This window comes from Rousettus aegyptiacus, unplaced genomic scaffold (assembly GCF_014176215.1).
Source record: "Rousettus aegyptiacus isolate mRouAeg1 unplaced genomic scaffold, mRouAeg1.p scaffold_m13_p_1, whole genome shotgun sequence".
Lineage (NCBI taxonomy): Eukaryota > Metazoa > Chordata > Mammalia > Chiroptera > Pteropodidae > Rousettus > Rousettus aegyptiacus.
The window spans coordinates 135574011-135594586 of record NW_023416284.1 but is presented as its reverse complement, the minus strand read 5'-3'; the positions used below and the strand labels follow the sequence as shown (position 1 = coordinate 135594586).

The 20576-nt window shown below is 34.3% G+C and overlaps 1 protein-coding gene across 5 annotated transcripts in view; it reads right to left on the bottom strand.

Moving 5' to 3' along the window:
• FUT9 (fucosyltransferase 9) overlaps window positions 1–20576 on the bottom strand; it is a 167920-nt gene that overhangs the window by 29453 nt on the left and 117891 nt on the right. For 4 of the 5 annotated variants that reach the window (XM_016135599.2, XM_016135598.2, XM_016135601.2 and 1 more), the window contains one exon: window positions 11123–11252. The exons of the other annotated variant lie outside the window; for it this stretch is intronic. The gene's annotated coding sequence lies outside the window, so the exon portion shown is untranslated. The remainder of the gene's footprint in view (window positions 1–11122; window positions 11253–20576) is intronic. 5 annotated transcript variants of the gene reach the window in all.

The window sequence follows — 20576 nt, the reverse complement described above, 5'->3', positions numbered from 1 at the left end:
AAAAAAGTTAAAGAAAATCTTTCATTCTGGTTAGCTCACATTGATGATCTGAGGAAATATTTTCTACCTTTAGAATTGAAAATGAGGGTCAACCAAAAATGTTCTTAAGTATTAGAAAAAAATATTTTGCTAGGCATTTCAGAACAGGATCTAAGGACGGTATTTCAGGTCACTTGACTAATTTGAGATGAATGGGGAAAAACCAAGAATGAACACTTCTTGAATTGATGGGAGCTCTTGAATCAGGGGATTCAGGGGATTCAAAATTTTACTTCATGGGCCCTCTTTAACCCTGCCGTTTAGAACTTTAAAGTATTACAGTTAAAAACATCTCTATTTTATTTTTACCAGGCTCTAGAAAAATAATAAATCTGAGATAGTTACCTTGAAGTGGAGAATGGCAACAAGAATGAGATATCTGGAAACACTACATGGGGAGCTTAACAGAATCTAGAATGCATGAGGAAGAAGATAGGCATTTCAGACCACTCTTATGCCCACCTTCCCATGCTCTGAGCCCCACCTGGCACCCTGATCTCTGCTTCTGGGAGGAGACCATCTCCAGCTAGCTTTCCACCAGCTGTGGCAGATGTAATCCAAAGGTGCCCTTCTTTGGGTCATGTGCCAAGCTCTTGACTGCTTTATTTTTGTGACACATTGAGTGTGGGACATTCTTGGGACCCTGCAGAGCATTCAGTAGTGCTGGGCTGTTAATATCTAAGGATCAGCCTGGCCTAAACAAGGGTGGGAACTGATTTGTAAAGAAATGCTTTTGTCTTTTATCACCCAGTCAGATAGCTCTGACATATTTTGTGGGGCTCCTCAGAATATGCCATCGGTTTGAGTGTCAGTCACCTGTTTGGTGGCCAACTTGATAATACAACCTAAAATCAACTTTTATATCTTTCTTTTTTCATTTGTCCTGTTTTGTGCTCCTATTTCGCAGGATCACAGGCTCCTCAAAATTTCTAGCAATCAAGTCTCAGGCCTTGCTTTCAAGATTAAAGCTAAAGTAGTAGGGATTTAGGAGAGAAAAAAAGAAGGAATAAAGGAAGAACCCAAAACAGAAGACCGCTAATTTATTTATATTCTAAATCAAGGCTGAGTAATTATAGAAATTGTGAGAGTTTTATAAAAATCTGTATGTTTTTTTTTAAGTTTTTACTTGACTTGTAACACAATTCCCAAATGCCCCATTCTCCAGGGTTTTAAATGTGTTGTGTGTATGGAGAGCTAGAAAAATATATTTCCTTCTAATCCCAGGATAGTAGCTCTTTGTCATTATTATATACTTTACGGACTTCTATTAACTTACTATGGAAACTATAGGAAAACCATTATTTTCAATCTATAAGGCAATGATTCTATGTGACAATAATAATATTTTCTTATTTTATTCCTATTCAAAAGTATTTATGTATGTATACATGTGTTTATGTATGCATGTGTGTATATAAAAAAATTTTGTTCTAGTTTAACTGGTTTTAACTGGCTATTCTTTTTCTAAGAAAAAAAAAGTACAGTTTAATTTTGATATAATGTAGTCCATGACCCTAATGTATTAATGTGGGTTGTTTTCTGTTTATGGTTAGTATAAATCCCTGCTGTTAATGTTAAATCTTATTTATAACCTATTTTAAACTGCTGCCAGAGGCAGTCTTGGGTTTCTGCATTTACCAAATAAAACATTTAACTCTCATGGATCACAATATCAATTTGACCTACTGTGCACATTTTAAACTACTTATACTCAATTCCTGTGAAACTTAGCATTTTCATGAAATTCAGGTAGAAACTCAATTTTCATGCATCATTTAACACCATTGACTTATAAATAAGAGAACGCTTAAAATGGCAAAGTGAGTTTGAGCTTCTCAAGAAGCTATCTATACACATACATTTCCTTCTCTGATCAAAGTTTTCACCCTTGTTCTTTGAAATATTATATTTGTAATTTCATTAGACAGTTCAGAACACATCAGAATGAAAGCATTTTTCAATATCTAATTTAGCTGAAACTGCAAATGAGTTGTATTTGTTTTCAGGGTTGGTTTTATTTCATTAAGTTAGAATTACCTGTTTTCTAATTACATTGGAAATAAATAGCCTTTTCACAGGCTAATGGAAAGAAAATCACTCAACTTTATTCCAAATTTATTTGGCTGATAGAAAGAAAGTAATCTCTCACTCATCTATACCATAAGAAATTAATTTTTTTCTCAACACAATAAAAAACATTGATATGAATTTCCCAAACAAGCCAAAATCAAATAATTTTTAAGAGCAAAGGAGAAAATTTTGATTAAGAGCATTAAAAAAATGATTTGAGTAGTTAATTAATACACACACACACACACACACACACATATATACTACAACTTACTCAGCCATAAGAAAAGATGAAATATTCTCATTTATGACAACATGGATGGACCTTGAGGAGACTATGCTAAGTGAAATAAATCAGATGAAAAAGGACAAAAACCCATAAGATTTCACTCGTATGTGGAATATAAAACAAAAAGCAACAAGTGAATTAATAAAACAAAAGTAAACTCATAGAAAAAGATAACAGAATGGTGGTTACCAGAGGGTATGGGAACAGGGCGAATTGAGTAAAAGGGAAGATTAGAATATATGATAACAGAAGGAAACCAGGTGTTTGGTGCTGAGCATGCAATAACGGATACAAATATTAGATTATAAATTTCAGGTAATTTGTATAATGTTCTTAACCAATGTTAACTCAATAAAAAAAGGTAGAACTAAAAGGGCCAATATTATTTTAAAAAGAGATTTGAACATGTAAAAGTGTTTTTAGAATAGTTCTTCAAGTTTTAATCTAAAGAGAAGAATAAACAGTTTAACTTTAAAATTATTGTGTGCTATAATAAAGCTTCCTGAGAGATAAAAGTCTAATTCTAATCTTTAATAGGAAAAAAAACCCACAAACAACAACAAAACAAACCAACTGTCTGTCTGTCTGTCTGTCTGTCTCTCCCTCTCAGCAATAACAAAAAAGAAACTATGACTTTCTAAGAACTATGATTTTGTTTCATTTATTTAACTTCATTGGCATTTATTGAGTTCTTACTAAGTGCTTATAACTATGCTGAGTACTTTTTTTTACACTATTTCATTGAATCCTCAAATAACTATCCTCCATCATAACAACATTATTTTAGTTAATGGGGATGAATTGAAAATGCAACTGAAATTATCAGCACAGCTTAATTTAAAGTATTTGCTACACAGTCATCAAAATTTCCATAGGTGGATCATTATAGGGGACATTGAGGAGCATTGCTCAGCTCCCTCCTTTAGGACCTCGGCACACACTTTCTTAGTTGCAGGGACTGTTGGCTATTGGTGACTCACAACTGAGTCCTTCCACAGCTGAGCGCCTCTTCCAAACTTGTTTCTAGATTCACTGTTTTGTCAAGGTGAGAGTACTAAGGCCTGCCCCGCTTCCCTCAATACATGCCCTCTTTGAAGGACCATCCCATGTCCAGAATTCCCTATGATCGTATGAGCCCCCTGGAGTGGCTGCACGGCAGATCTCCTTCTTCCTCTACCTAATCTTGCTTTCCTTGCTTTATTATAGGTGCTTTTGATGGACATGACCAAGGAAAGAGTCAGTGAGTTGAAAGATTTATCAACAGAAACTTCTCAAATTGATATACAAAGGGAAACAATAATGAAAATAACCAGGACAGAACATTCAAGTACTATAGAACAATTTTAAAAGGAATGACCTACACACAATTAGAATACCATATGAAGAAGTAAGAGAAAATAGAGCAGAGAACATATTTAAAATAATAATGGTCAAGAATTTTCCAAAATTAATAATAGAAACCAAACCATAGAGTTTGGCATTTTAGTGAACACCATGTAGGATAAATAACAAAAATTTTACACCTGGGCATATCATTTTTAAACAATAGAAAACCAAATACAGAGATAAAAATCTTGAAAGAAGCCAGAGGATGTAAAAAATACCATACCTGTAATGACAAAAGATAATAATTATAGTAGACTTTTTATCAGAAATTATGCATGCATGAAGAAAGTGGAATGAAATACTTAAAAAAGAAACTCCACCATCCTAGAGCTCTAAATCCTGGAAAAAAAAACATTTCTTAAAGTAATGGGAAAATAATGACTTTCTCAAACAAAAACACATGGAATTCTTTGCCAGAAGACCTGTCCTCCAAGAAATGTGAAAAGAATGTTTTCAGGGTTGTGCCCCAAATAAAAGATTCTGTCAGTAGAATGCTCTATTTGGCAAGGCCACTCTTTTGCTGCATCAACTAGTGAATGTGCCCCAAGGAAACAGTGCTAGTACTTTGTGCTATTTCATCATCTTGCTGTATGACTTCATTGTTCAGCTTGTTGGATCGAAATGTTACCAAGAATACACTATTTTATCACAGACAAGATTTAATGAGAAATGTAACACTGTGCAGACAACATACAAAATGTTAAAATTTTAATGGCACAATCTTCAGGTACCGTCCGTACCCGGGATTCTGTTTAAAGTCAAGTATCAAGAAAAGCTTGGAGAATCTAGTGATTTTCTTGATTGTCAAAAGATTTGTCAATTTAATGATTAAAAAATGGACAAATTGGATTAAAAAATACAGAATTTCAATAATTGGAATGTATGAAAAGCCAAATGAACACTCTAGAAATGAAAATATGTGGTCCAAAATTAAGAACTCGTTCCTTCCTTCTTCCCTCTCTCCTTCTCCCTCTCCCTTCTTTCCTTTTTTTCTAAATATGACACAAAATATGAAGTTAGGCAAATAGCATTGTGAAAATCCTGATAAACACTAATCATATTTTTTTTCAGAAAAGCAGATTGCAAGAGTACAATTTAAAAGTCATCATCGTTGAGGCTATGTATAATATCTTCTCTAATAACGCTTGATCTATTAGTGATACTTAAAGGCTGAATTATGTATTTTATATAAATTAAATTTCTGATTTAGAGAGAAAAATGAATAACAGTAGAAATCATATTTATTATAAATATATTCCTTTCATTTGCATGCTATCATTATGGCACAATTTCTGTATTTCTTTAACGAATTTGTCTTTAAAAAGAAGACAGTAGTAAATGTGAAGACAAGTAATCTTTAAATTATCAAAAGAGAAAAAATACAAAGCAGTATTGGTCTACGGTAATATGTTACTGATTTAAATTACAATAGCAAGACTAGTACTCACTAAGAAGTGGATTTATTTCTTGTTTTGGAAAATATGTATTTAAAATAGATTATATACTATTTTGAAATCATTAGTTGAATTAGCTTTATAGCCCTTATTGGCATTACTGAGGCTTAAATGTTTAAATGCTTCTACATTGTTTTTGCTTCATTTAAAGTTATTACGATCTCGGTTTATTTTTAAATGTCATTATTTGTCTAGAATAAATTTTAAACAAGAATTTGTTAACCATTGTCACCCCAATAAATTTAATTAGCTAAAGGGAACTTTAGCTAATGAAGAGATTCAGAATAAGCCTCCCCAAGATGCGCTACTTTGGCATGTGAGTTATTTTGAGTTTAAGGCAAATGAGACTCCATGAGCTTATGAAAAATTTTAAATTAGGGCCTTGTTTGTAATAAGAGTTATCACAAGAAATAATTTTTATGACCTTTCTATAGACCAGGGCAAAATTCTAATTACTGAATATCTGCTCTTCTTATTTTCTTACAAAATTACCTTCCTCCCATTTAAGGGCTCAGGACATCTTACCTCACTCCTTAGCTCAGGATATCATATGTACCTCGTTTTACCTTTCTGTTTCTGAACCTCTCATGTGTATGGGGTCTCTGATTCTTTCTTGTATGTGGGGTTTCCATACGTATGTATGTCATTAAATTTGGTCATTTATCTTTTTAATCTGCCTCATGCCTATTTGATTATTAGACCAGCCAGAAGAACATGGAGGGATACAGAAAAGTTTTTTCTTCCCCCACACTAACACAAACAATCCTAAAATTTTTTAAAAAGTTAAATTTATTAGGGTGACATTGGTTAATAAAATTATATAGCTTTCAAGTGTACAATTCAATAATATATCATATGTATTTTGCATTATGTGTTCACCACCCAAAGTTAAATTTTTTCCATCACCATATATTTGACCCCCTTAACCCTTATTTATCTCCTCTCTTCCCCCTTTTCCCTCTGGGAACCATTAAACTGTTTTCTGTAACTAAGAGTCTCTGTTTGTCTTATTCATTTGTTGCTTTCATTTTTACACCTCACATATGAGTGAAGTTATATTGTTCTCAACTTTTTGGTCTTATTTATTTCACTTAGCATGATAATCTCGAGATCCATCCATGTTGTTGCAAATGGCAGCATTTCATTTTTTCTTATGGCTGAGTAATAGTCCATTGTATATATGTACCACATCTTCTTTATCCAATCATCTATTGAAGGGCATTCGGTTGTTTCAAAAAAAATCCTAAGTTTAGGAATATTGTTCACTCTGATTCAGTGCACATTCTCTAAGTAGCTTTATTACACAATCTCTTATAGGGGAAAAAAAGAAACAAAGAAATTCATCAGAATAATGTAAAGATTAAAAAAAGGTATAATGAAAGTGCCTTACATTCTACCTTATTTAAGACTTATTTAACAAATTTAGAGGAGCTGAAGGCTCTCCTCTGTGATATTTTCAGTGATTTTGGTAACAGATCTCTAAGGTACTATGGATAGAAGGATAGTCATACATAACCATTTCACAATTAAATGAGGAAATGAAAGTGAAGGTATTAATTATATTATATAATATATTATATAAAATAAAAAAGTGAATAACAAATAGAAGTAACTGGATCTTATTTAGCCTTCCTAGCTAGTCCTGATTTCATAACATCTTTATCTCGAGCTAGGAGTAGTTAACTTAGTAACTTTGGGAACAAAGTTTAGACAGAAGCTTTGCCTTGTATTTTGCTCTCTCTTTTCTCTAACAACAAACCAACCCAACTTTAATGAGAACTGAGGAAAAAAAATAATATTTCAAACTAACATTTTCTGCCCATCATTTTATTTAATGGTAACATAGTTCAGTTCTGTGGAGATAGGGAGTCACAATTTATACATTCAAGATCTAAATCTCAGTAAAAAAGGAGACATTTCAATTATATTTTATAAGAACTAGGCTTATTGTGAATTAAAATAGAGAGATATAGTGCTTTAAGAAAAAAAGAATGTTCCCAAGTCCCCACGGGGAAAAAGGTGGTCTAATAACAAAATTAGAAAGAGATCATTGCAATAAGTGTGTTGGCTCATAGTATTTACGGGTCAAAAGAAAAATTACCAGTTGTAGTCCAGCGTAAAAATTTAAAAACCTTCCAGTAGCATTACATATTCCATTGGTGAAGAAAATGCATCAGCCTCACCAAGTATGTGAAGTATGCTTTGAACAGCAGCAAAGTAATTACTTCCCTTCTTGGAATCAGCTCTCCTTACTGAAACCACAAAACCTTAAATTAAAAAGCTAGAAGAGACAGCTTGGTTTTATAGTTTTCAAAGGGATGCAACAATACAGATTTATAAGCTACAAAGGAAAGTCTTAGACCAGAGATAGTTAGACTGCACCTAACAAAAGCATGTTAAGAAACAAAACTGGAAATTAATTACTTTAATAATCAGTTATTTAATGGTACCTAAAGCAAACAACCGTTATATGTATAAGTTTGGTAGGGCTGCCATAACAAAACGCCACAGACTTGGTGGCTTCAAGAACATACACTTATTTTTTCATAGTTCTAGAATCTGGAAATCTAAGATCAAGGTGAGGGGAGAGTTGGGCTTTTCTGAAGCTTCTCTCCTTGGCTTGTAGATGGCCATCCTCTTGCTGCTTCTTTACTTTACATCTTAATGGTCTCATATAAAATTAACCACCTCTTTTTAAACCTTATTTCAAAATTATGTTATACCTGAGGTACTAGGTGTTGGGACTTCAACATATGAATTTAGAAGGAACACAATTCACCTCAAAACACCTCTTGCTGAAAGAAAAAAACCTTTTTACAATAAGTCATTGGACACTATGCCTTTCTTGTTCCTCCTACTCCCAATTAGTAACTCTCTAGATTTAAGATAAATCTATATATAAGGTTTTAAAATGTTTATAAGCTTTCCAAGAGCATTCAAAAAAGGCAGATGCTATCAAAAAGTAAACTTCAATAGCTGTAGATCTGAGAGAGTTTTTGCTGAGTGGGGGCCATTTTTCTACATAATAGAGAATATGCTTTTGTGATACAAAGAAAAGCGTATAAGAATATTAAGAAAATGTAAGTACTGGAACTGTCATTACCGCTTCAGCAGGCACTGTATCCCTCTGTATTCCATAGCAAGGAAGCACTTTGGAGGACTGATCTCACCCAGAAGGGAACTTACATGAGGTCTAATCCAATACTGACCCCTGTCTTCTAATCTGCAAGTGCAGGATTGGTGTCCAGTTATAATGACTGGTTCAGAAGTAGACACATGAAACTAATTTGGTCCAAGCAGCATGAACCTCAGAATTGTTTTTTTTTTAGGTGAAGACCTAATTGGCTTTGTTAAATGATTCATAAATCAGTCAGCATCCCATCTTACCAACTAGATGTGTGCTCCCAAAATTTTTGACTGCTGAGAAAAGTAAGTCTTTTTCTATCTGGTCAATATGGTTAATAGAATACCTGCAATTGCAGTAGATGTTTTGCAACCATGAGTAAAGTAAGTCTAAGAATGAAACTTTTTGTGGAGGAATAAAGAGCTAACAGAATTATAAAGAAATTGAGTTAGGCTTGGTCAGACTGTACCCAAAACTCCCCACCTCTTGACTTTTAAATTATGCAAGCTAATAAATTCCTTTTACTTTTCAAGAGAACTTAAGATATGCATTCTGTAATTAAACAAAAACTATCTTTACTAATATATCTTATAATTTCCAACTAAGAACCTAGGTACTGTTTGTTTACTTTTTTATTACTGTTGCAATCCTCTTTCCCCTTAAAAAAAAAAAAAAAAAAAAAAAACTCCCGATATTTCTTAATAAACTTGGCCAGGTAATTGTGGCTATGTAGACAATTAAGGGAACCGGACCTAAAAACACAGAATTAGCAGTGGATCATCATTTGGGAAAATGATTTCACTACTCTGTGCCCTGGTATTTCATTTTTGCTAATATCGAACTCCAAGAGGCATGATGAATATTATTAAAGTGATAACTGCAAAATACTTTGAGCTCTGATTTAGAGAGTAATATAAAGTGCATCATTAGCATAGGGAAGCAAATATTATGTTAAGCAAGATTAACTACTGGATTGAAAGTCTGAGGGTTGGAGAAGAGCCAGTGTCCCTGGAACTGGGGAGGTTGGCATGCAGATTATTTAGAACTGAAATCAAAGCCCACAAACTCAAGAAGACCTTTTTTTCCCCTTTTCCTATCTTCACCTTTTCTTCTTAAAGAGATTCACATAGAAAAACCTGTTTCAGGAAGGGAAAAAGATATGCGCCTTAAGCAGTTTTACCTTAGCATTACACAGACAGGATCAGAGCAGGGGCTTGTTAGCTAGATTCCACCACTGCCCCACTGAGATCTAAGATTGCATTCCTCACTTTTCTCCTTTGTCCATAATGACACATATCCCCAACTTTGCCTCACTGTCTTTGGAATTTTTATGCTTATGTGAATCCCCTGTGCACACATATTAAAATTCATTTTTTTCTGCTGTTAATCTGCTGTGTGTTGTTTGAATTAGTAAACCATCAAGAAAATTAAAGGAGTAATGGGAAAGTTCCCCTGGCCCGATGAAAGTATCTATTACACTTTCTTCCATTATTCATTGAAAACTGGTCGTGAAATAAGGTTAATGAGATAGAAACATACAGTTTGCTAATCAAATCCAGAAGCAAAAGATAAATATGTAACTCCCTCTAAAGGAAAATTAAGAATTCAATCATTTCCTTTCCAGATCGAGATTGGCTGCTGGCCATTACTAGCAAAAGAAATATTTCTGAAAGGGACAGGAAATTAAGTCTATGGTACATGGGAATAAAGACATTCTACCTTTTTTTTTTTTTTTTTTAATGACAGCAGTGATTCTAGCATTCATAATTGAAAACTCTAAAGAAACTCTGAAAAAGTGAGATTTGAGACATGGTGATAAATGAGAGACTTCAGGAGGTAGGCAGTATTTCCCATATTCTCATTTAACAAGTTATTATTTCTGTCTTGTCTGAGTGAAAACCTTTTTAGAGAGCTGGGATATAATGGATATTATCAGGATACAGACAACTTTCTAGTGAAGTCACATGTCTTTGTATATTCTTAGCGTAATTCAGGCTGATTTATCTGACTCTTCAGATATTTCTCAATGTCATACCTAGGTAAAAATTTGGAAAGTATTTATAACTCTTTCTTACATTATCTACTTATAGGGAATCCTACACACTTAGAAAAAAGTGATGGTATGTCAGTTTTTCTAGTGTTCGAAAAATATAGATTAGTGTAAGGTATCAATCAATAACTAATGTCCTTTTGTGATTTTAAGAAGAGGGCAGGGAGAAATAAAGCAGTGTGCTCTGAGAGAGGGCACAAAGTACTTCCTGGATTAGTTGTGAGGAATCAAGTCTCAGATGGTCTGATTTGCTACTTTTCAAAAACTGTTTACATGTATTCACAGAATTCTGATTCCTGAAAATTTATCTTACCGATTACCTATGGCAGTTAAATACTTTTCCCCTCCCAGCTTTACTGATATATAACTGATGTATAACATTGTGTACAACATAATGATTTAATATATATGCATAAACTGAGAAATCATAACTGAAATGATTAGTTAACACATAAATCACCTCACATAATTATAATTTTTTTTTGTAGTAAGAACTTTGAAGACTTACCCTCTTAGCAACTTTCAAATACATAGTACAGTTAACTATTTTTGTTAAGTACCTAAGTTGATATCCACTTAACAGATGGGAAAAAAATGATGGGCTTGATTTAAGGCACTCTAATTTTATTAATGAGAAGAATTAATAACTTCTCTATAATACCTAAAATCTGTGTCCATTCCTAACTAATTTCTACAGTTCTCCAAGTTACCTGGATGCAGTTTGCCTGTTTTCTGTGAGGCAAAGCTCAACTTTCACCGAACTGTGCATGCGCGAATGAAAACACTCTTCATATTATGCTCTTCAGGTATTGCTTTGAATGCATTCTTAGCAACATTCTCCTGAAAGACAAGAGTTCTCCATTTACAACTCTATCAACTGAATGGACAATAATATTAAATTATTTGTACTTGGCAAAATATTCATAGGCAAAGTCACACAGCAAATCATAGTCTAAAAGGACAAACCTAGTGACACAGGGTGTTGTGATTCTAAGTCAGAAAGACAGGCAGAAAGACAAGTCCTAATGGAATCCTTTTATCTTAAATGACAATGCTAGAGAGCAGATTGCTTCAAGACATTTTGTGAAAGTATAATTATCCAGAATTAATCAGCCCCACTTCATTGATTCATTTATTCAAGAAATACTTACTGAATAAGCTGCTATATACCAGGAGCTAGGCTCTGAAGGGGACCAAAAGTTTTGCCTTTTGGAATATTGATTTTAAGCTGGTTATTAAGAAACAAGACTCGAAAGGAAACTTTGACCTTCCCCATTTTCCTGACTAAGAGAGTCAGAGGGAAAGACCTACTCAGATGGGAAATCTAAGGAGCCTAATTTGAATTCAGTGTGGTGGATGGGCGGGCTTCAAGCAGAGGCCTGTTTACTAGATCCCCCATTGTGTCTCATTATTTCTGGGTTGCCTAGCAGAAATTTACCTGCCTGTGTGTGTTCTGCTCTTCTTCAACTACTTGTAAATTGCCTACTTCCTTCTAAATCGCTACCTCCCCTTTTTCCTCTAAGGCTTATTTGCCCAATTTTATCTCACCGTCTTTGGAATTTTAACGCCTATGTGATTTCCCCATGCTCATGTTTTAAAATTTGATTTTCTCTTGTTAATCTCTCTCTGTCAATTTTATTATTAGCCCAGCTAGAAGAACTTAGAAGGTGGGAGGGAAAGTATTATTATTTTTTAGCTTCCATGCATTCAAAGATGAACAAAACAGACATAGATAGCCCCAGTCCTACTAGGGCTTTTGGCCCAATGAGAGAGCTAGGCAGTAAAATAAGCACTTAGAATTAAAGTGAGGAGTGACCATGAGAGGTAAAGAGTGCTATAGAAGACAAGGTGGGCACCAGATGTCTGTGGGAGGAACATCCATGCGTAAAATCTAGGTCACTATTAAAATCTGATCCTCAGAAATGAGATCCAGGTTGAATTTATGGGTGTGGGTGTCACTAGCATATATGGTATATAATAATTAAAACCATGACAGAGGGAGAGATGATCCACAGAAGAGACAATGTCCAAGGGCAGAATCCTGAGTAATACCAGATTTTAAAATACAGGCTCCTTTCCTATCTATGGTTTCTCAAAATGTAATACTGATCTCACCCTAAGTAAAATTGGAAACAGTGTCAATGGTACTAAATATATCTCTAAAATTTTTTTCAGCAGGTTCTGGTATTAAGTGGACTTGGGAATACTAGTGTCCTCTGATCTCTTTCTGAATGTTTCTCAACTTTATCTCTCTAATTTATGGCTTATATTTTTTCATGATTGCCATTGTTTTTTTTTTTTATCTCAAATATTGGAGCTTGAGAGATGCTTTTATGGCAAGAAGGAGGCCCCAGTGATTAAAAATAGTTTCAAAGCTCATAGGTCTCCATTATGTAACTCTTTTTATATTGGATAGTTGCCTCCTGGTGAAGGAAAAAAGATAAATTCTTCCTTAGGTCCAAAATATCCTAGTTGGAACTCAAAGCTTATGAGAGATGAGGATAGTGAACCTGTATATAACAAAATTCTGCTCATAGCTTTGTGTAACAGGTATCTTGAGAATTTCGGGAAGTTTTGTTTTGTATAACTTTGGCAAGTAAACTAGCTTATGGATATGCTGAGGCCATTTACAGTGCCCTGAAGCAAGTAGAAAGGAAAGATTGATGTCTTTACCTGATAAAATCTTTAAGGAAGGCTACCCGCCTTCAAGTATGTCTGCATTTGATCTGATAACAGGTGAATAATTTCACTTCATTTTAGGCAGCAAAGACAAGGAAGATATTTCTCCCCTTCCCTTTGATAGATATTCTTTTCTCTAATTTTAAAATGAGACCATCTGCTTCATACATTGTAGTATATTTTGAGGAAAAAGCCCCAAATTTCTATTGTACATACTCTATAATGGCCTGAAGTATAAGTTACCCTAAGGACAACTTGCTACCAAGTTTTTTCAAAACATTTAAGCCTCAAGGAAGAGAGGCTCCCCTCACTTTCCTTTAAAATCTGAAATTTAACTTTTATTTTAACCTTCAAGTGACTTTAGGTTAAAATATTTTCTTGCTGTTACCAAGTCTGCTGACTTTGAAAATCATATTTCAAAATATCAGTTAGCCTTCTATCTGCTATCTGCAAATATAAACGATGGAATCCTTTCTGTAGCCACACTAAGGAAGATAATTATAAAGCTGAGATCAGTAGCATAGCTCAATCTCAAGATGAATTAAGTATCTTGCTATTATAAAACTTCAAATCTAAAATAGGAACAAGGTGGGAGTTGTTCAAGTATTATCCTGCCTCTTACCCTCAATCCAAGGAAATCACCTGTACCTTTTGTTGTCATTATGGTACCAGGCCAGCTCCAACAGCTCAAGTACAGAAAGGTTTTAACTCTTCACAGAAATGGATTAGTCTGGAAAGAGGGAGGCAGTCTTTCTATTGTGTGCTGTGGGCAGAACACAGGTTGATGTATAGTGGCACGTGGATTAGGTACTACTGCTGAGCTATTGAGCTGGCGTCATCTCCTTAGTCTATGCTGCACATGGTGCCAGAATCAATCTCCTAAAGCACAGCTCTTGTTCTGTCATCCTCTTTCTTAAAATTCTCAATAACTCATTCAAGTCTGATCCAAAGTGCTCCACCATCTAGTACCTTATTGCCCACTATTCTCTTTCACACGCTATAGATGCATGAGTGCAATGAAGTACTTTTGTTCAGTATGTGCATCACAAGACCCTTGCCCCTGGCTTTTCTGCTTTTCTTCATATTGCTGTCTCTACTGGGAATGCTGAGTCTATCCTCCCCCAGAGGCCTCCCCAACTCCCAACCTCTCTGTCAATTCCCACACTTTGATAGTCCGGGTTTATCAAAAACTCCACTTTCTTTATAATGATTTCTTGATCCCTGATCACTTCTTCTGAATTCTCATGGCACTTTATCTGACAGTCTCTAGTTTGCACCATTTTTTTCTCCTAGATTGAAGTTATTATTAGGTATGTCTTATTATTCTTTCTAAAAGAACCAAGATACAGGTGGATAGAGAATACTTTTTACTCTAGAAGTATAATTATTACACATTCTGGCAAAGTATGGTTTGCTTTTAATGGAAGTTGCAGCTGTATTTTTTTCTAGCAATGTCCATATTTCAATAAGGTTTATTCTTAGCTCTGCTGATGATTGCGAATAATTGAGTTTTGCCTGATGTTGATAATATAGACCTGATCTAAGGCAATCAGTTTCGTGCGACTTAGAGAAATAAGAATTCTTTTTTAAGAATGAGTATACTGAGAAGACATTTGTTGTAAGCATTAAAATATTTGCCTATTTTTTAATGTAAGACAATGGGGGGAGAGGGTAAATTTTAAGTCAGTATTTCTATTTTACTCCTAAAATGTTCCATTGTGGTTTTCAATGGGCTTGTCTTTCTTAAACTTGGTTACATGTCATCTAAATTATAAATAATATTCCTTATTAAAACAAATGCACTCTGGTGGTGGTAGAAGAATTAAATTCAATTTAGCAAAAATGCATGGAATACTAACTATATGAGATAATGGTAGAAAATTGTACAATGAAAGCAGACTATTTGCTCAAGTTGTTCAAAAATCAAACAGCCCAAGTTTTAAGCCATAGTCACATAAAAACCATTGAACATTTTGTCAGGATTTGTGTGCATGTATAGTGTCAGAATAAAGACATTAGATTTGTTTAAATTTTTATTTACTATACTACTATAGGAGTAGTTATTTAATTTTTTCTTAATTTAATGTTTTTTCAACCCTATTACAAAATATATACCTGAAGCAATATGTATCTTGAGCAATACAAAATTGTTACAAGCTGAGCTTCCCAAAGGCCATCCCAGGCTTTGCAATATTTCACTGTTCTCATAGGGTTAATGAAGTTATCAAGAACCCAGGAACAAATGGCCTTCATAGCACATTTCCACAGCTAGACTAATTGTGCCTGTAATTTTTACTGAAAACAAAACCATAATATTTGAGAAAGCCAGCAGTGAGTCCATTTTCGATGTACTAAAGAGCACTCCAACTTTATTCACCTCAATGATAAGACTTGTTTGATGAATATTTATTCATGTTTTGATTATTTTTTAATGGTGGTTGTTGACTGGCTTCTATCCTCCAAACTCCTCAGAGTTCTAAGGAGTCCTTAGAATAAAATCATTTTGGAGATAAGAAGGATATGATCATTATCCAGCCTTAATTTTCCATTCTTTAGGTAAGAATCTGAGAGCTAGGGTGGTTAAGTGAATTGCTCAAGGTCGTTTAATAATTTCCTGTCACTAGAACCTAGATTTTCACATTTCTAGCTTAATGACTTGTTAGTCTACTACTACAGGTAGAAAGAATTCTAGATATCATTTTTTTGAGGCATGTGGTGGGTTAAAAGCGGATTTTATTGAATGACTGTCCTTTAGTTAGTTACACATGTTCTGTCCTGCTTCAACACCTTTTTCCTAAGATAAATGTTTCTTTTGAAGGCTTCTCTTTGAAGTTGTTTCTAAAACTAATTTTCCCTCCGGTGCTCTTTATCTCATGTTCAGTGGTTCTTTTACCTTTATCTCTGATGTGAAACTATATCAAACGTACTCCCCCCCACCCCCACAAAAAAATATTAGCTGTATTTCAGCCCCTGAATATCTTTTATCTAGCATGGCTATGATATCTTCAAAGAATTCCTGCAGATAAGTTATGCAAGACTGAATCCATCATGGCTAGCCATCAAATGATGCTTTAGCACTTTGTATGGGGCGATTATTTGACCATCCTTCCTGGAGTCTTTATCGTTTCAATTAGCAAAGGAGGAACAGAGAAAAAAGAAATCTTCACTCTGGGTGCTACTAATGGCGAATGTTCATATTGCTTTTAGAAATATAAAGAAGGCTTACTTCTATCTTTAGGTTTAAGATCTACTATTACATGCTTCCTGAAACTTAGATTTTCACAGAAAATATACTGATATCTTTACTATTTCTATATCCCACAGTTGCTTATCCTTTTATTTTTCTTTAGTATAAAGATGAGGATAATAGGTTATTTTTATAAACTGAGAGAAAAGATTGTGCTACTCTGATATTAGATAAGAAATAAAAAGGGAGAGTTGCTTTATCTCATGTGTAAGGAGGTAATTGCATTTGTACTGATTGTTACTCTTTGGCCTGTGAATTCTTTGTTCTCTATTTAATTTCTGGAAGAGAGTCATTTGCTCATAAGATGTTTTATATTTCATTATGAAATAATAAGAGAGCTAAAGCAAGCTTGATTAAATTACAACTATCCAAAGATAAAGAATTTTCAGTTCCAAATATAGTATTGTCCAATAGGGCTTGTCGATTAACAGCAATAAAACCATGGATGCAGCAGACCCATAAGCATATTTAACTGTCTTCTGGATGCATACTTTGAAATAAATTTAAAAATCATTTTACCATTTTAGAATAAAACAAAACTTTTACCAAGTAGTAATGCAGTTTCATGGTAATATGGAAAAGAATGAGAAGGCACGTGAAATAGAAATTTAGACATTTCCCTTTGGCTATGTTCTATAACAAAGTGGCACTCCAGAAGTAATTTATTACTCTTTAAATGTAGTTTCAGAGGAGGGAAAACAAGGAATATTACCATATACATGATGAACAAGAAATGTATGTATGTATGTATGTATTTATTGCTCTGATCAAATTAGCCTATTCTTAGGAAGTACTGTATAGGCATTTAAAACTGAATTATAAAAATATGACCCCTGATATTTTCATTGGCAGTTTTAAATTTTGTCTTTTTTAGAGTGTGTTTAAATTAGAGGAACATTTTCTTTAATTTAATAATTTGCTGTGTAAAAAGATAATCTGCAAACAAATACCTTCCAGTATTGATTACCTACTAAAAATAATAAAGTAGATAACAAAGTTCTTGAGGTTTCTATAAAATGGTAAAGTGGTAGACTGAAAATTAAAAAAGGAAATTGGAATTGTCTTTGAAACTATGATTTATTTAATACATAATCTGAACCCTACCTAAGAAGTACCAGGTGAGGTGCCTTAGAAAAGGGTACAAAGCTGCATGTTCCACAGCATCTTCTGCCATTTAGCAGCTCACACCTAATGGCAGATCATTTCACTTCTGCACAAATTCAGCCTGCTTCCTATTTCACATTGATTAAGAGTCAGATTTTACTGTGACCTTATAATCTACAAAACTTAACAAAATATTCCCCACCACCAACCATCCCAACCCATTCTTGCTACCTCGCTGATGTGCTCTTTCACCACAAGCTTTCTCCCTGTTGTCTCAACAAGCCAGGTACATGTCTGCCTTGGGACCTTTGCACATCTGCCAAAAAGCTTTGTTCAGATATCCACAAGGGTACCTCCTGCACGTCTTTTAAATCTTCACTCAAAACTCTCCTCAGTGAAGTCATTTTTTAAAATATTTTTTGATCTTAAATTTCAGCTGATGTATGATAGATATTATATTAGTTTCAGGTATACAACATAGTGATTAGACATTTACATCATTTACAAAATGATCACCCAATAAATCTAGCACCCATCTGACATAGTTATGACAATATTATTGACTATATTCCTTATGCTATACTATTTTGTAACTACAAATTTGTACTTATGAATCCTTTCCCCCTTTTCACCCATCCCCTCAACACCCTCCCATCTGGCAACCATAAAAATGTTCTCGGTATCTATGAGTTAGTTTCTGTTGTGTTTGTACATTTATTTTGTTCTTTAGATTCTGCATATAAGTGAAATCATATGGAATTTGTCTTTCTCTGTCTAACTTATTTTGTTTAGTATAATACCTTCTAGGTCCATCTATCTTGTTGCAGATGGCAAGATTTCATTCTTTTTTTTATGGCTGAGTAATATTCCATTGCATATATGTACTTCTTCTTTATGCATTCATCTATTGATGGAAATTTAGGTTGCTTCCATATCTTGGCTATCGTAAATAATGCTGCAATAAGCATATGTATGCATATGTCTTTTCATATTAGTGTTTTGGGTTTCTTTAAATAAATTTCCAGAAGTGGGGATACCGGGTCCTTATTTGTCTCTTGTTATATAGCCTTTGGTTTAAAGTCTATTTTGTCATATAGATACTGTTACCCCAGTTATTCTTTTTTTTAGAAAAAAAATTTGATTAATTAATTTATTTGAATTATTTGCAAGAGTGCAGTACATTGATTAGACATCTATATAATTCATAAAATGATCCACTATTTGCTTCCTCTTTTCTCTGGCCCTCCCCCTAGCCAACACAGTAATGCTAACTGCATTCTCTATGCCATACTCCTATCCCGTGACCGTCTATCAACTACTAATTTGTACTTCTTTAACCCTTCACCTCATTCTCCCAGTCCTCCACACTCCATCCCTTCTGTCCGTCACCAAATTGTCCTTTTGTGAGTATATTTGTGAGTCTGTTTTTGACTAGTTTGTTCTTTTTATTCCTTAGATTCCAGCATTTTTTTGTTGTCGTTTGTTTTGATTTTCACAAAACATCTTTTTCTACCCCTTTACTTTCAGTCTGTATGTGTTTTTTGATCTGAAGGGAGTCTCTTGCAGGCAGCGTATGTAAGGGTCTTGTTTTCTTATCCATTCAACCACCTTACATTTTTTAATTTAAAGCATTTAAAGTAATTATTGACAGATATGTAGTTTCTGACATTTTATTATTCATATTTTTGATATTTTTTTTTCTTCTTAAAAAAGTCCCTTTGACATTTCTTGCAATACTGGTTTGGTGGTGATAAACTCCTCTAGCTTTTTCTTGTCTGGGAAAATCTTTATCTGTTCTTTGATTCTAAATGATAGCTTTGCTGGATAATTTTGGTTGTAGGTCCTTACTTTTCATTACTTTGATTATTTCCTGCCAATCTCTCCGGCCTGCAAATTTTCTATCAATAAATTGGCTTACAGTCTTGTGGGAGCTCCCCTGTAGGTAACTAACTCCTTTTCTCTTGCTGTTTTTAAAATTCTCTTGTCTTTAACCTTTAACATTTTAAGAATGATGTGCCTTGGAGTGAGCCTATTTAGGTTCATCTTGTTTGGACTCTCTGTAGTTCCTGGGATTGTATGTCTATTTCTTTTAATTGGTTAGGGAAGTTTTCCATAATTGTTTCTTCAAATAGGTTCTCTCTCTCTTCACCTTCTGGCACCCCTATCATAAAAATGTTGGTATGCTAGATGTTGTCCCAGAGGCCTCTTAAAATATTCTGATATTTTTTAAAATTCTTTTTTTCTTTTTTGCTGTTCTGCTTAGGTGTTTTCTGCCACCTTGTTTTCCAAATGGCTGATTTGATTCTCTGCTTCATCTAATCTACTATTGATTCCCTCTAATGTATTCTTCATTTCAGTTATTGTATTCTTCATCTTGGACTGGTTCTTTTAAATATTTTCTATCTTCATTTTTATGTTTCCTATCTCTTAGTCAAAGTTCTCACTATAATCACTGAGCATCCTTATAGCCGGTGTTTTGAACTCTGAATCTGATAGATTGTTTGTCTCCATCTTGTTTAGTTCCTTTTCTGGAGTTTTGTTCTGTTCTTTCATTTGGAACATGTTTCTTTGTCTCCTCATTTTGGCTGCCTCCCTTTGTTTGTTTCTATATATTAGGTAGAGCTGCTGTCTTTCAGTCTTCATAGAGTGGCCTTATGTAGTAAATGTACTGTGTGGCCCACTGGTGCAGTCTCCCTGGTCATTTTAGCCAGGTGCTCCAGTTGTGTTCCTTGTGTGTGCCCTCCTGTTGTAGTTGAGCCTTGATTACTGTTGACACATCAGTGGGAGAGATTGACCCTCATGCTCAATTGATTGTGAAGACTGGCTGTGACTACATTGGAGGAGTTATTGTGCAGGTACTGAAGCTACAGAGCAAGATTTACTTTAGCAGAGCTATGGTGTCTGCTGAGTCTACCCTTTGGATATGTCATCTTGGAAATTGTTGGGTATTGCTCTCGTGTGGTCTGAATCTGGCCACTGGGTGTATTGATTCCCAGTCCTCTTGTAGGCGAAGTTCAGGTGCTTCTTGTGCCATGCCTAGGGCCACTTGGTATGAGCTATAAAGTGATCTGCAGATGGTTGTCACTTGTTCTGGGCTTGGAAGTGCCTGGGAGAGGCTAAACTGTGAACTGAAG